The following is a 17538-nucleotide window of genomic DNA, read 5'->3' as shown; positions in this document are numbered from 1 at the left end:
CAGTATGACTGGTCTTCTAAAAAGAGGGTTTGGATGTAGAGAGATACCTATGGAGAGAAGATGATGTGAAGAGACACAGTGAGGTGACAGCCATTGACAAACCAAGGAGAGAGTTCTGGAGCAGCTTCTCCCTCCCAATTCTCAGAAGGAACCCACCCTGCTGACACCTTGATCTTGGACTTCTGGCCTCCGGAACTGTGAGACAATAAATTTCTGTGATTCAAGTGGTCCAGTCTGTGGTACTTTGTTACAGCACCCCTAGCAACTACCATGGGAGGTAGCTGAGGCACACATGGAGTTTACTGCAGGCCTTTTAAGAGGGGTGATGGAACAATATGCTTACAGGACAATGGGAATGATCTGGGGTTGAGGGAAGATGGGGGATGTGGGTGAGCAAAGGGATGGGTCCCTGAAAAGACCAGGTTCTCTGAATCTTGGGCCTTTGCACACATGGCCCCCAGACTGTCCACCTGCCCAGTCCTCACTAGATGGGCCTCCTCTTTAGGGGGCCTGGAACAATCCCCTCTGCTCCAGACACACGACTTCCCCATCCGTGCACTTGCCACCCACTTCCCAGTACTCTGGGAGGGACCAGGACTCACGATGCTGAGCCTAACAGAGACTCCAGCCATGGGAGGGGCCCTGTGAACACACTTTCAGCGAATGAATGTGTAGTCCTTCTGGAACATTTCAGAACTCATTTTGGAAATTGGTCCTGGTATACTCCTGTCTCTCCAGACCAATGTTGGTTTTGTCCTGTATTTATTCAATACTTTGGGGGGTTATAAATCTGGAGACAGCTCCACCAGGAACTTTTAACTGGGGCTGACCCTGTGAACTGTGTAACCCAGAGCAAGCTGCTTAACCTCCATGACCCTAGGTTTTTCCATTAGTCAAATGGGGCAAAGAACTACCCTTTCTCTGCCTCACGGATGTGGATGTGGTAGCTCCAGCTAAGTTCTCAAGCAGAAACTTGGTTGTGTGGATTCCTGAGTCTGTGTGGGCTCTAAATTAAAGGCACAATCAGTGGGTTTCTCAGATAAGAGCTGGTATGTATACGTGTAAAGACGGGGCAGAGTTAGTCACTCAATACTTTTATTTAGAACTCTGAATTCTAAAAGTTTTTAATTAAATAAAATTGAATTGTGGCACAATACACATGACGTTGGCCATCCTAACCATTTCTAAGCATACAGTTCAGTGGCTTTAAGTACCTCATATTGTGGTGCCACCATCACCCCCATCCAGAACTTTTTCATCATCCCCAACTGAAACTCTGTCCCCATCAAATAGTAAATCCTCGTTCTTCTACCTCCCCCTTAGCCCCTGGCAACCACCATCCTACTTTCTTTTTTTAATATTTTATTTATTTGTTTTAGAGAAAGAGAGAGAGAGAGAGAGAGAGAGAAAGAGAGCAAGCACATAAGCAGGGAAGGGAAGAAGGGTGCAGGGAGAGAGAGGGAGAGAGAGGAAGAGGGAAAAAATATCAAGTACATTCCTCGCTGAGTGCAGAGCCCGAAGCCAGGCTCAATCCCAGGACCCCAAGATCATAACCTGAGCCGAAACCAAGAGTCGGATGCTTAACTGACTGAGCCACCCCGGTGCCTCCACCATCCTACTTTCTATCTTTATGAATTTGATTACTCCTAGGGATCTTGTATGAGTGGACTCATACAGCACTTGTGCTTCTGAGATTGGCTTATTTCACTTAGCATAATGTCTTCAAGGTTCATCTACATTGTAGGCTGGGTCAGAATTTTCCTCCTTTTTAAGGCTGGATAATATTCTATTGTCCATAGCTGGTTTATCCATTCATCCACTGATGGACATTTGGGTGCTTTCATCCCATGGCTAATATGAATAATGCTGCTTGAATATGAATTAGCCATCAGAAATCTGAATTTTATGTTACAGTTTGAGTTACAGGCATCCCTCAAGGATTCTATAATCTAGTAATTTGATTCATCTCAGGGTATGGTAAACCTGCACTCATCTGGGCTGTTACTTCTGAACAGTCTATGCTTTTAACTTTTTTTTTTTTTACATTTCTACGAGACCTTTGTTTGAGAGAGTTAAACATTAGATAATTTGAAGTATTATGGTTTTGGAGTTAAGCCCATTTTTTGTGTTTTTTGTTTTGTTTTTGTTTTTGTTTTGGAATATCATCTGCTTTATCTCCACTTGACTTTTTTGAAAAGCTGGAACTGTTCTTTGATTGAACTTGAAGCTTTTTTCTTTGACAGTTACAAAACCAAAGGTGGAAAAGTAAGACCTTTGCTTATTAACAAAATGAATCAATCTCTTTCCCCTATGGGAAATTGAAAACAATTTAGAGAATAAACTTCAGATATGAATTTGGTTGACCTTTCCTTGAGGTAAGATTTAAGGGAGACCCAGCTGGGCTTGACAGACAGTGAGGGAGCCAGGTGCCACCAGATTTCTCCCTTGGCTGCCATGCTCTTTCCAACTGAAGGTGCCTAGCTCCCCTCCTTGTCTGCAGAGAGAGCAAAACTGACGCCCAGAGAGGTTCAGTGTATTAGCAAGGGTCACCCAGGGAGCTAGTGACTGAGGGAAAGTCAAGTTCAACCCAGAAGCCCTCGTTAAGTGGCAGTGGACACCTGTTTCCAGTAGTAAATTTTCAGAGGCAGTGGCGGTTTATTGTTTGGTATCTTTCTTCCTTTTTACTTGTATGTGCCAGATGTGTTTGGGGGAAATTCCCCATTAGACCAGTGCATAGTTAACACCTCCTTTGTCTGACCGTGTCACATGTTCCCCCTCTGGAGATGGGGGGCCCCGGAGTTTCCAGCCAGCTTGATCTAGAGCCACTGCCTGTGGCTCAGTGTTGGTGGCCAGTGTTGGGGAGGCCTGCCTGCCATGCGCCTGTCCGGCATCTGGTACTTGCCCGGGAGTGAGAAGAGAATAAACAAAGCAAAGACACTGTGTTGGAAACAGGACTGCAGAGCTGAGAAGATACTTAGAAGAGTAGCCTTGGGCCAGCTCCTACTCTCTCCAAATATGTCAGGAATTCTGGGCCCAGAGGAAGGGGACAAAGCACTGGAAAGAAGGAAAAAGAACAGCCCATGACTCAGGGCACACTCCTAGCTAGTCTAGTTAACAAAGCAAAAGGACATGCATTAGCCCAGAATAAAAGTGGATCAGAACTCAAAGGTGATTGTTACTAACATTTGTGTTCCTATTGGACGAACATCTTTAAAAACAAATCTGTTTGTCTTCTCAGGGTCTCTGTTTTGGGTGAGGGAGCAACTCAGAGGACCCTTAAGAGAATGAGCTTAAGCTCAAACAGGGAGTGAGCAGGGCTGAGGTGGAAATCTCACTTGTCCCAATTGGGTGCTGAGTGAAACCGTTTGGTGCCAGGAATTAGTTTTCCAGTTTGAGCCCAAGATCAGATTCCAATGGAGGACAGAAGGTCAAAGGGTACACCAGAGAGGGAGGAAAACAAAACAAAAACAGGAAGTAGCTGGCTCAGGGGTTTTCCATGAGAAGACTCGGAAACATGTCCGGCTATAAAGAGAAAAAGGAATCGGAATCTTCTGGAATCTCTGGATTCTTCTAAATCTTCTGAAACCTGCTTGAGATGTGGAACCGGGTTCTTAGGAGGAGCCAGCCTCATGGAAGCATTGCTTCTGCTCTCCTTTTAGAAGAAGAGTTTGTCATGTCTTGGGGACCTGGAGGAGGTGTGTTCACCTAATGCTGATGCGTGAAAAGGGGTCTATAACCCAGAAAACCCACTTCTGCGCCAGAGTCCATAAAGGGTATTTCTGATGTATATGGGCATATAGTATTTCCAACTAATGTCATGCAAATGGAAAAACACCTGCCTCTCACTTTTAGGACTCACTGACTCAGTCCTTTTGCTATCAGAATTTGGAAGGGCCAAGGCCAGAGAGGGGGCTGGGCAAAGCCTTGGGAGGCTGTTCTGCTATCTTTCTTCAGCTTCAGTTCTGTCCCTCCCTCCCTGTCCCAATCAGGACAGAGGCAGACTCCTCTAGAGCCCGGCTTTGTCATCTCTTTCCTCCTCTCTACCTTCTCAGGGTGGGTGAGGGTCTGTTGGGCAAGGAGTGACGGTCCCATGTGGAGGTCCAACGGAGGAAAGATTCCTTGTTGTTGTTTGTAAATCTCATCGTTTGTACAAGAGCAGAGGGCAAATGCTCTGGATCCTGCACTCTGCACAGTGGCCACCCCTTCCCTCAGAGGGCCGGACTCGGTGTCTCACTCAACTGTGCTTCTTGATTTGAACTGAGACCTTCTTTGCCAACAGAAGAAGGGGGAAAAAAATCTCCAGTCCTTTCTGGCCGTGTTCTGTCTTGAGCTCTTGTTTTTTTAGTCCCTAGTGAATCCAGGAATCAGCATTTTATGTAAAAAGAGAAGAATGTGCCAGCACATTTTTCCAACACCCATATATTCAAATGAGCCAGTAAAGTATATCGTAGGCAGACATCAGAGGTCCAAGGTCACCCTCCCCATTTGACAATTATTTTGCTCAAAATAAACGGTAAGCAGGACTGCAGGAAATGAGTTGCAGCAACCTCAATTCATGTGTGAAAGTTTCCAATTAAGAATTCAAAGAACTTGTTGTTTAATGAAAAAGTGAAACAAATTCCCTTTATGTGTTTCCCCACTTCCTTGGTGGTCCCTGGTTAAGAGCACAGGTCCCTCTTTCAGTTCACCTGACAAAAGGAAGAGCGTGGCAAGTGATTATATGACCAGAAGCCAAACCTGAAGTAAGGGGAAGGTAGTTGATCAGAAGATAGTTTTTGGGTTGGCAAACTACTGCCTGGGCCAAATATGGCCCACAGCCTATTTTTGTCAATAAAGTTTTGTTGGAACACAGCCATGCCCATTTACTCCTGTACAATCTGACTGCTTTCACAGTATAGAGGAGAAGGGAGTTGTATGAGGGAGTTGGAATAATTGGGACAGAGACTGCATAGCCTGCAAAGTCAAAATATTTGCTTTCTGTACAATTTTCTTGCAGGAAGCTTGCCAGCCTGTACTCTAGTTCATTGCTTCTTATTTTTGTTGCACAAGGGGATTGTCTGAAAATGTGATGAAAGCTTTATATACGCCTCCACCCCCTTATAGAAAAATATATGATCTCTGGTTAAGAATGCCTACATGTAACTCTAACTAGAGCCTTCTACAGAGCCTGGGATCATGGTGGTACATTCTGGACCCCTCAACAGGAGAAGTTTCTGATCCTCTACCCACTGTGCTGGTCCCAGTTGTGATAAAGCAAAAAGAACCCCAGATTGCAGGTCAGCAGACCACAAGTCCTCTTCTGGGCTCTGTTGCCCTTAAATATGGGACCTTGGGCAAGTCACTTCATATTCTCTGTTCCTTGGTTTCATCATGCGTCAAATGAGAGGTCAGAATAGATACTAAAAAAACCAAATTTTTAAAAAATTGAGATATAATTGACATACAGCATTGGTTTTAGGCACACAACATAATGATTTGATATTTGTATATATTATAAAATCATTACCTCAATAAGTCTAGTTGACAACAGTCACCACCCAAAGCTAGTTTTTAGGATTTACTCTCTTGGCAACTTGCAGATGTGCTCTACAACATTATTGACTAGTGTCACCATGCTGTACATTGGACCCCATGACTCACACCTTTTTTATAACTAGAAGTTTGTACCTCTTGACCCTCTTCATCAATTCCACCCACGCCTCTGGCAATCACAGTTCCATTCTCTACATTTATGATTTTCATTTTGTGTTGTTTGTTGCCTTGCTTTGTTTGTTTGTTTTTTGGATTTTACATCCAAGTGGTACCTTACAGTGTGTGTCTTTCTCTGACTTATTTCACTGAATGTAATGCCCTCAAGGTCCATCCATGTTATCACAAATGCTGAAATTTCATTTTTTATGGCTGAGTAATATTCCAGTGTGTATATCTATCTATCTATCTATCTATCTATCTATCTATCTATCTACCTATCTACCTACCTTATCTATCTTCTTTATCCATCAATGGACACTTAGGTTGTTTCTTTATTTTTTTAAAATTATTTATTTATTCATGAGAGACACAGAGAGGCAGAGACATAGGCAAAGGGAGAAGTAGGCTCCCTGTAGGGATCCTGATACTGGACTCCATCCCAGAACACTGGGATCACAACCTGAGGCAAAGGCAGATGCTTAACCCCTGAGCCACCCAGGTGCCCCCATTTGGATTGTTTCTAGAAGAGATGATCTGCTTAAAAATCCTTCAGCTTTAGATTTCTGCTCTTTAAGGGTCTGGATTTTATTTCAGGAGCTGAGTAGATAGGGCGTTGCGATTCATGTATTTTCAAACCATCTGAAATCTGCTTGGTCACCCAGACAGGTCTGTTAAGTTAGTTAATTTAGTTAATTCTGTGCACTGAAATCTAGGATTTGAGTTTGATGACCACACAGAACCCCTCATGTGTCCAAGCCTCCACCCAACCCTGGTCAGCCATCCTGATAAATTTAATTGCCACACAGGGGCTGCTTAAAAGAGCACAGATGGGTCCAGTTCAACCCATCAAAACTTAGGAGAAACAATGTAGAACCCAAGGCCTCCTGGTAGAATGGCCTATAATAACACCTTCTAAAGGCATTTGTTTGTTTATTTATGAGAGAGAGAGCATGCACGAGTGGGGGGAAGGGCAGAGGGAGAGGGAGAGGAAGAGAATCTCAAGCAGACCCCATGCTCAGTGTAAAGTCTGACTCAGGGCTCAATCTCATGACCCTGAGATCATGACCTGAGTGGCTCAAGAGTTGACTGCTCAACCGACTGAGCCACCCAGGCACCCGTCACAATAATACCTTCTACCAGAATGAATACCTGCGACTAATCTTGGACAGATATGGCCTGTCAGGAAAATAGGCTTTGCATTTGTGTTGCTTTTGGTTTTCAAATGAAAATAAATGTATATTTTCATTGATCATAAAAGTACTTCACATTTCTTGTAGATACTTTGAAGAAATACAGAAAATATGAGGAAGAAGGTACAAATTACCCTGAAATCTAACTCTACAGAGATGAGTGCTGTTAACAATTAGATAAACCTTCCACGTTTCTCTTTTATACACACACACCATCAACACACAGTTACCTAAATGGGCATATGCAAGTTTTGTCTGCAACATTTCATTTGTCAAAGTGACCCACACTACTACTATTCTATGGCTTTGACTGTAGATTTCCAACACTTTTTAATGGTTGCACAGCATTTTACCAAATGTATTTAATTCACTGGCTCAATCATGTCTAGACTGGTTCACTTTTGGTGTGTGTGTATCTATTTACCACACTGTGGTGACTACCTTATACTTCCATTTTGTGCATTTTGTGGCTCATTCGGCTGAAGAGAAATTTCTAGTCTTGAAATTAAGGAGTCAAAGGTTACTTGTTAATAATTGTAATGCACAAGGTCAAACTGCCTCCAGAGTACCTGTAACACTTTACGTCCACCAACGGTATAGGAGAGCGCCCATTCCCACTCTCTGGTCAACCCTGGCTGTTGTCATTGTCCATATTTAGAGTTTTGGTCCGTCTGATAGGTTAGAAGTGATGTAATATTGTGGTGTTGATTTGCATTTCCTACATTGTTCTGCTTCTGAATCAATCACTGTCTGTGATTGAGCTGGGGAAAAATAATGACTTCATATCAGGGTCTCAGTACTACGAGAGAACCTAAGCCTGGCATGGAGCTTAGACGATTATCATTCAGAGGAGCCAGAAGCCCAGCATGGAAGAGTTGGACCGTCCTTGAGGACCATCATCTTTCACTGATTTATTTACTCAGAGGCTCACTTGCAGCTACTTTTGGGCACTTGTTGAATGGCGTCTAGAAGGCCACATGGTTCCAGTTATACAGGGCTTGAATGACAGGGAGGACATGTGGGCCATTATCTTGAGGCTACGTGCAGGCAGAGAGCTACCTCCCCGTGTTCCTAATGGTGGCTTTGCTCCATGCCACGTCCCCTGATCACATCTCCCTTGGCCTGAACAATTCTTCCTGTTTCTCTTCTCCTAGGCTTCGAAGCCCATCAGCTTCACTTTAGCTAATGCATCCAAGAAATCTGCTGGAAAGCTCCAAAATGCCCAAATGACCCAGTGGATCAGAGAGTGGGGAGCGCAGCCAGCGGGGACGACTGTGGAGAGAAGTTGAGTGCCTGGAGTGGCCACTCTGTCCGGCTGCCTTCCGCTGTGGCCTCAGGCCAGATGACCGGCTGGAGCAGGAGAGGGCTGTGGCAGAGAGTCATTCCTTCTAGGTCTGGTGCTCAGTGGTTTCCTGCCTTGCTGAGGGGCCGTTGCTGGGCGGTGATGATTCATGGCATTTGGACAGTGTGGCTGTGTTCTGAACAGGGAAGTGAAAAATAGCACAGCCAGGGGCAGTGCAGGACAGGACAGGGGCTGTCACAAGATGTGAAGCTTTACTTTGGAAAATGCAGGGGGCGGGGGAGTCACGATGAAGTTGGTCGTGGTTCGGGCCACGTGAGTGTTGGCCCCGCTCACTCTTCTTCGGGGCATCAACTTTTCCAAGTGCCGGTCACTAGTCACTAGGCTGCCCCTTGGAAGTGTCTGCTGGTTTTGGCCGAGCTGCTGGGGGTAGGAGGAAGTGGACAGGTGATTCAGTGAGTGTCAGCTTCCTCTCTGACTCAGATTGGATCCGTTTCTTAGGGTGGTGCCACCGGGCCCATGTGGCTTTAGCTGGATTCTTTGAAACTGAAGTCAAAATGAAGGCTCTGCCCCTGGTGGTTGCTGGCCCTCCTCTGACCTTTGCAGATGAGTAAGGGGATTAAGCTGGATTCTGTGGCCTCCCCTGAAATTGGGTGAGCTCCTGTGACCCGAGGCCTTCCTGTGGTTCCAGCCCATGAAGACCGGTGAGGTACAGAGCTGAGGCATCTCCTGGGTCTCTACCCACTTCGGGGGCTGCCTCATATTTGGGGGAGTGGTAGGGTTCTATGGGCCCAGCTCTGGCAGGTATTAGACTGATGGAGGAGGCAGTTGAGTGCCTGGGGATGCCAGCTCTCCCGGGGTCCATTTGTCCGCTTAGCCAGTGGTAGATGGAGAGGGCCAGATGTGCAGCTGCTACCTCCCCCTGAGAAGAGTCATGACTGGCCTTTTATTCCGGAGTGCTGAGCTTTCCAAGGATCTGTCATTAGTGTGCTGCCTAAGCGGTCATCCCTGCTCTCACCTGAAACCTGTTCTAAGAAGCACTTCAATTATCCAGATAATTGCCTCTGCCTAAGAGTTCATAATGATAAAAGCACTGACCCGGTAAAGACTTAAAAATTCTCTCAGAGTCGCCACAGGGGTTCTGTATTCCAATGCCCTAAATCACCCTGGATAATAATCTCTCCTTCCAGTCAGTTCTATCCACTTCTTTCCCCTCCATCCCCTCGTTTCCGTGGTGGGAGCAGAGGTCAGCTGGTCTCACTCAGGCACGATGGCCAGCATCCAATCACAGTGGATCTAATGAGGACTCTATTATTAGTCACATGCAAGAGAAGTGCAACTAAACCCCGTTGGGGCTTCTAAAAAGGAGCTCTGTGTGACAACTGTAGAAGCGGGGGTGGGGGGGTGGGCTCTGAGGACACCTGCAGCTGCGACCTGACCTTGCCAGGCGCTTTCTCTTTTCTCTCACATCATCTTCCAGCAAATATTGATTCTCATCTCTTTGATAAGCTTTCTCCTCGTGGCAGGGAATGTACACGATGGCAGGTTTGCTTATCACACCTCACAGCATCACTGCCACAGAGGGGCTGAGAATTCCAAAGTCCCAGAGAGAGGCCTCGATGGCCTTCACTGGAGTCAGGTGACTGTCACCCGCTCAATCTCCATAGCCAGGGAAAGATCTCTGAGCAGAATGCTGTTCACATTTGGACCCCATGATGAGTGCAGGGGAAGGGGTATTTTCCAGAGGGGGCTCCTGCCCTAGGCAGACGAACAGTGGGCCCGCTACTTCTGGTTGCTGAAGGCGCTTTCTGATGACCGGGCTGAGCACTAGGCCCTCTCTGCCTCCCCTCTGCCGCTTCTGGGCCAGGGAGTGAAGGACACGGCCCAGGGGAGGTGACTTCTCTGTTCTCAGAGCTCACTGTTTTATTGTTTGAAAGTCTGCAATAGATGGTTTTTTTTTCAGCTATGTTTCTGGGGGGGATACGTGTCTAGGGCAGCAGCTGTATGACTTTCTGAGGAGATTGCCTTGAAGGATCTAAGCAATGAGTGAAGGCAGAACAAAGGAACCATTCTCAGAAGCCTGGCAAAAATGAAACCAAATAAAAACCCCATAAAAATCCCTACTGGGGCAGAGGAAATACCAACTTGATGCTTTTGAGCTGCATAGTCAGTAATAAAGGAAAGATTCAAGGATAGACCATTCTGACGTGATTCTGTTTAGGCTTGAGGGAGAATGTGCTGGAAGACAATGAAAGGGAGTCATCCAAGCAAGGGAGGTCTGTTGGTGGTGTGTTGTTGCAAAGCAGGAACTGACCGATGACCAGGGTCATGGGGAGTCTGAAAGAGACACCCGTCAGACACAGGTTCAAAGTTTGTACCCAGCCCAGGAGATCAGATGACCGGCAGCTGGCCTGCCCCCTGCTGGCTCCCATTGATGTGAGAAGGGCTCTGACCCCTATCTGGTCACTAAAATACCCGTTTGGAAATCTCTTTGAAGATTGAATAAGTAAATGCTCACAGCACAGGCCATAATAATTGAGTGACGTAGTCAAAGTATTTGTAGTAAGTGGAAGAATGGCTGATTCTAGAGCTGACAGGCATCTTGCCTTTCTGTTCCTCTAATTTGGCTTCCTTGCTTCTGGTCGCAGTTTCGGGCAGAGAGTGTCTGAAGAGGATAGAGTTGAGGATGTGGGGACTCTCACTCTCGTTTCATGGGTGTGACAGTATCCTAGGGACGGAGCATCACCCTGTCACCACACTGCAGCTGGCTGCGGCCGGGGGCGGGCGGTCCTCCTGGCACAGCTAACCTTTGATGTTGCCCATGGGGTCTTTCCATCTGGTCTGTGGCCTCGGCCTGCTGTGACCCCCAGCAGGGGTGTCTCTCCAGGTCTCCAGGGCGCGGCAGGGTGAGCGTGAAGGAAAAGTCTGGTTTTCATCTGGGAGCGCTGAGCCTCTCTGCATGATGGCTCTGCTCTCCGTTCTGCCAACTGGACAAGAGCTGCTGGCTCCTCTGGGCAGGGAGCAGGGTGGATTGGGGGGGCTGTGGCCACTTTACTTCACTCATTATTTCTGGGACCCCACTGTCGATGGAGGTGGGGGTAGGCTCAGCTCTGGACTCTGCTCTGTCCACTTCTGTCCTCAGCAGCTTGACGTTTGCTTGCTGCATTCATTCCTCATTGATCCATCCGCTTACCCATTCCCTGGGGCCATCATCCAGTCCCTCAGCCACTATGAGACCAGGTCTTCTTATCATTCATCTTTACTGCCTGGCACAGTGCCAAGCTCGTAGGGATTCTGTACATGCCTGCTGACTTCTCTTCCTGCTTCACTTTTGTTATGGTTGAAGTTCTGTGTCAAAGTCCATATTGTTGAAGCCCTAAACTGCCAGGACCTCAGAAAGGGACTGGGTTTGGGGATAGGGTCTTTAAAGGGGTAATTAAGTCAACATGAGGTCATTTTAGGTTGAAATGAGGCTCTACACCAATCCCTATAAGAAGAGGAGTTTAAGACACAGGCACACACAAGGGGCAGATGATGTGAAGGCACAGGGAGAAGACTGCCATCGACAAGCCGAGGAGAGAGGTCTGGGACAGATCCTTCACTCAAAAAGGAGCCAACCCTGCCGACACCTTGATCTTGGACTTCTGGCCTCCAGGGCCAGGAGGAACTGCATTTCTGGTGTTGCAGCCGTCCAGTCTGTGGTGCTCTTTGCTGTGGCTGCCCTGACAGACCGATAGGGCCTTTCAACAGTTTTGCTGAGCACGTAGCCAAGGGCAAGATGCTGTAGGAGGTCCAGAGACAAAGTTGAGAACTATGGGAAAGAGGCACAGTGAGTGGCCCATCTCTATTCACCTTTTCTCCCCACAAACCCCTCTCTCTCCTCAGCCTCTCCTTATCTCTGCCCCACTAGAAGGGGAAATAGGATGAAATGAAACAGAGGGCTCCCCATCAGAGGCCACCCTACAGAAGCTCTGGAATAGAATAAAAACTCTTTCATATAGAGTCAGAAACACCGTTTTTTTAACTTGCCCCCCTCCCCACCGGCTGCCTCTCTTCTTCCCACAAGTTCTTATTCAGCACATGTGTGTGTGTGCACATGGCCAGAATCCACACATGGTCCAACAGATCAGCTGTGTGTGCACTGAGGAAGACTGGAAAGATTATCCACAGCTTTTGGGGACACGTGTGATTGTAGGGCTGGCAGCACATTCACCCGGGTTTCCTAGTGCTGGCTTTATGGTACATGGTAGCTGGGAAGGGCCACGATTAACTCTCTCTCTGGACCATGACCTATATCCTTTGCTATCCTTTGGGACTAAAGATGATGCCAATGTTGTGTTTCCATACAACTGTTACTGGGAGATTGTCCTATGAATGATGTCCTTTGAATTATGGCCCCTGGACAGTGGCCATGGGCTGTGATCTCTGCAGGAATCACGAGGTCATTTCCTCTTGGAGGAATCTTGGGATCTCTGGAAACACCTCTGAGCCTTCCAATCTGTGGGGTTTTAGGTCTTCTTAATAAAGAAGCCAGGTCCCTTTGAAAATTTGCCCAGTGTGCAAGCCTCGATATTTTTTGTGTTTCTATGGTGTCTACCAATTTTACGTCAAAGATACTTTCCACCGCACAATTCAGGAGTAATCCTGTCCCCTTTTGGGGTCCTTGTGCAATCCTCACTTAGCTCACTGATTTTAAGGGGAACTTGGATTCCAGGAGCTTACATTGGCCAACTGGTCCCAGTTTGCACAGTACTGGGTCCCTGAAGGACTCTGGTAAAGCTATCACTGCCAGTGTGGTTGCAATCAGCTTCTGTGTACATACTGGGGAATGAAGTTTGCACATCCACATGGCATATTTTCATTGAATGTTGGCATTAAAACAAGTTTCCTATCTTTGCTACATACAGACAAGTGAACGTGTTCCGGGATGGTCTGAGGTCTGGCCCAGCAAGAAAGTTACAAAGCCACCGTGTGCTGGGCCACTCCCTGCCCCATTTCCTCCTGCAACACCTTCCTTGGGTGGCCCTTTATTCCTTTCCTCATCCCTACTAGATAAGACTGGAGGTGTGCCCATCGCTGGAGGTTATCTGCATTTTAAATGAATGACTCCTGAACAAAGAAGCTTTCCAAAACCAAGGAAATTGCCTTCCAATGCTTGAATGAAACCGAGAGTTTCTACCTGGACTGGGTCTACTTTGCTTACTCACATGACCGAGACAGCTCTAAGTCCGGCAAGTATCCCCCCCCCCCCCCCCCCCCCCCCCCCCCCCGTCCCTTGATGCCTTTGGCTTATGCATGTGGCATCAAGGTCACAGTGTGACTCAAGGGGGGTTACTATGTGCCTGCAAGTGGAGACTGAGTTGGGCTCTTGGTACTATCTGTTGGCCACTTCCCCCTAGTCCTAGAGCTATATTTACTATCTGGCAGATAAAAATAAAAGACAGCTCTATATGCTTTCAAACCCATGCCCTCTCCTCCCAGGCTTCAATTTCATAAATGTTGGTTCCTCCAGAGAACTGACCAGAGCCTGCAATCCTGCATGGGCTTTTCAATAACCTGATGACTTCCAGAGTGCTCCAGCCAATGAGGATGGAGCAGTGACCTTAGATAAAAGGCTTCATTTGGCATGACTCATCATTGGAGACATCCAGCCTGCTTGGCCTGTGTTGTTAAGGGCCTGGTTCTGTAAATATTGACAGTCAGAAACCATCCCAGGAACTACCAAGCAGTGATCTGGAAGGTGATGTATATGAGTATGACCAGTGATTAGGCAATGCTTGTCATTTGCTAAGCTTCAGCCCACTGATAAATATCACCCCATTACCTCTCTTCCTAACAGTGGCTCATTTGCTGTGGGTGACTCATAGGTGATATATTATAGGGTCTGATTCATCAAGGAAAGTCTGGTCTGCCACAACAGAGAATGACATCCAAGGCCACCTCAGTTTTTAGGATACTGGCTTCCTAACAAGCGTTGACTTTGCCAAGAAGGAAAGGTTCCAAAGGAGTCCCCATAACTAAAAAACTGAAGGGAGTAAGGAGAAACAAAGAGTAAAACACTGCTTTTCACTGTTCAGAGCTGATGTGTTTCAAACCTACTTACCCATCTAGGCACACTTCCACATTCACCCGTGGATGCCCGTGGCTCTGTGAGAAGCAGTCTCTCTCTATTCAATTCAACACTTTCAGGCTTGTTGGGACTGCTCTCAGAGGAGGGACAGGGCTAAGGGTTTGCTCACGCAGAAACTGGTTTTATCTCATGCCCTCCCTTTCTCACTCCTTGAAATATATTTAACATCCCCTGAATGTCTATCAATGGTTTCTGATGGGCTTGGCCGTTTGGTTTATTGAACTTTGTCACCTTGCAGGAGCTTCCAATTTGAAGCACAGTCCTCTTGAATGTCCCTTGTTTATTTTCTGTGTTTGCTCCAGGATGAGGGCCCATCCTGCCAAATCAGGGATGAACTTTTCTATAGGTGGGCTTTGAACATGGGCCTTTGGCAGACTGGTATGCCAGCTAAACTGCACCTCTTGGCCAAAGGCAGGCATGTGGTGCACACAAATACATGCACTCATGGAGCTGTGGCCCTCTGCACAATTGTGTAGTATTTACTGTGCTCTCCTGCAATGAGACCTGAGCTCCACTTGCACTGACTGCATCAAGAGACAGCACAAGGAAGCATGCATCAGGCCAGCAGCCATTGAAGGATGCATTATGTTGCTGTAGGCCATCTCTTGGCCACTATCTGGCTGTATGACTTTGAGCAAGTTACTTAAATGCTCTGAACCTCAGATTCCTTACTTAGAAAAATGAGAGTAATAATGCCCACCTTTCAGGGCTAATGGTGGGGGTCAAGATAATGTATTTAGCATCTACGGATCATAAAAATAGTAGCTGTTATGGTCTTTAGTCCCAAGCCACTGTGAAAATTGTTGCTACCAACAATTTTGGGGTGTTAGAGATTCAACTGTTAAAGATCCACTATAGGTCTGATATTTTATATGCATTGTATCAGCCCCTCCAGGAGGGACTGTTGTCATCATTTTACAGAGGAGGAGCCCAAGGCTCAGGAGTCCAGCTGGCCTGGTTCAGAACTGGGCATCTCTCGCTGTGGAGAGCATGCACTGGCCATCACGTGTGCTGCCTCTCAGGGCCATTAGAGGTCATGATTGGGTGTCTGTTTAGCAGAGGTTGGCAACTTGCTTTGTCAGGAGGACACTAGGGCATCTGTTTCATCTTTGCCCCCATCACACGAGCACACGGTTGTGTGCCGTTGGCCAAACAGCTTCACAAAGCCCTTGCTTAACCACCTGGCAGTGGCTGAGTGTTCTGTCCCTTTGTTCAGGTAGATTACACACCTGCCGAGCTGCAGAGCAGTGTTCCGGAACATGCTGATAGTCCATACTTTTAATGGAATGTTGATTGGGGTGGGGGTGATAGGGTTGGTGACAGAGTCCAATCTGCTGGCATGAGGGCGGGGTGCGGGCAGGGGCGGGAGGTCTGGGATGCCGGAATAGCGGGAAGGAAGTTCAGGTTGACAACCAGAGTTCCACTCTGTCCTGGTGATCAGCAGGAAACAAACTGTTCAAGCAGGAGCTCCTCCTCCAGCCGCCCCAACCCACTGCTCCCAGGGAAATGTTTTATATGAGGCACCAAGATTTAAAATTATGCCCTTGCAGGACTGCATTATTAAATGCTTATCTGTGGCATCAGGGCGATCTGCTAGAAAGAAACGGAGAGGATCCTTGCCACGACTTTGGAAGGAGAGCATGTTTATATTTAGCAAATGAGAGGGTCCAGGCACAGACACTTCAACCAGGTGAAGACCACGCTCCCTGTTTCTCCCTCAAGGGTGAGAGAGGCCCCTGGAGACCCACTGAGGAAAGGCCCCTTGGCATCACTTTCACTAACTTGAGTTCCTGAATGTCCCAGGAAGTTGGATTGGGCTTCCCTGAGGGCCCAGAGATTACCTGGCAAGGCTGGGGCCAGGGGTGTTTCCAGAGGGAGCACAGGCAAGGCCCACCAGGGCTTCCCTGAAGCATCTGGTGTTTCTGAGGCAGAGCAGAGGCAGGCAGATCAGCTTTTGCTCCCTGGAGATGGGACTTTGTTCTTCCCTTAGGGGTCTTTGCCCCATAAGTCAGAAGGAGTCCAAGTGTCCCCTCTCCTCTGTGATCAATGGAGGCAGAAGCTACAGTGGAGGCAGGATAGCAAAAGGACCCACTTTGACCAACTTTGAGGAAATGTGTGGGTTGCTCTCAATTGGATACGTCTGCTTTAAGGTGTCCTAAATCCTTCAGATCCAGAATTCTCTTCCCTGGTGCCCCAAAGAATCCATGTACTCTCAAGCTCCTTCCTACCTCCCCAGAGTGGCCATGGACAACGAAATAAGATGGTTTTGTGCAAGACACGTGAGGCATCCAGCACATGGAGTGTGTTTAATACATGTCCCCTAATGTCGTTATTGTCACTTATCATTACGTCAGACTCCTGGTTTGTGTTTGCACTTCGGAGGTCTGTTCTCCTTCAAACCAAATGTTTTTCTCCAGCAGCCAGGCCCCCACCTCATCCTTCCCCTCCCAGAAAGTTTGGTCTCCTTTTCATTTTGTGTTCTGAACAGATTAATTCCTCTTATTCGTTCAGTGGCATATTCGTCCATCCTCCCGACACTTATGCTAAAGATTTAGCTTGAGCTCTTGCCCAAGTGCTGTTATCTGCCTATGGCACTCCCATACACCACACCCCTCGCCGCCACCCCTCCCCCATACTAATGCAATGCTCTTTTTCAGGTTCCAGGTCGAATTACGGAATAGATTTGTGTGATCTCACTTGCTTTTCTTATATGTGCATTTTTTCATTACCAGTGTGTTGTGTTTTTCAAGGGACCTTCATGCCTGCAGAGAGCATTTGGAGGCTCTGGTTTAGAAAATGTGAACTGTTCTAAGGTCCTCCGAGGCCCTTGCTGTCCAGATCAGAGCAGAGAGGAAGGAGGGAGGAGCCACCACGTGCCCAAGGGAGAAAATCAGGCCCATATGTACCCCGGGGCCTGCTCCCTACCCTATACTACTTGGAACCACTTTCCGTCATGCAAGGTCTGGGACAGATTTCTCTTTTCAAAGGGATGCCTGTGTAAAATGACAGAGCCGGGTCATTTGGGAAACCAAGTTGTCTTGCTGAAGCTATATGGCAATGAGGAGCCACACAGAGATCTGCCCACTCCACCCAGCACTCCCTACGTGGCCACCCACAGGATTCCTGCCATGGTGCGGCCAGGCTGCCTTTGTGCAAACAATGAGGTGGAGAAAATTTATTTATTTATTTACTTATGACACAGGGAGAGAGGCAGAGACATAGGTAGA

The sequence above is a fragment of the Vulpes lagopus genome, chromosome 3 (assembly GCF_018345385.1).
Source record: "Vulpes lagopus strain Blue_001 chromosome 3, ASM1834538v1, whole genome shotgun sequence".
Classification (NCBI taxonomy): domain Eukaryota; kingdom Metazoa; phylum Chordata; class Mammalia; order Carnivora; family Canidae; genus Vulpes; species Vulpes lagopus.
The sequence above is the reverse complement of the archived record's forward strand: the minus strand, read 5'-3'. Positions refer to the sequence as shown.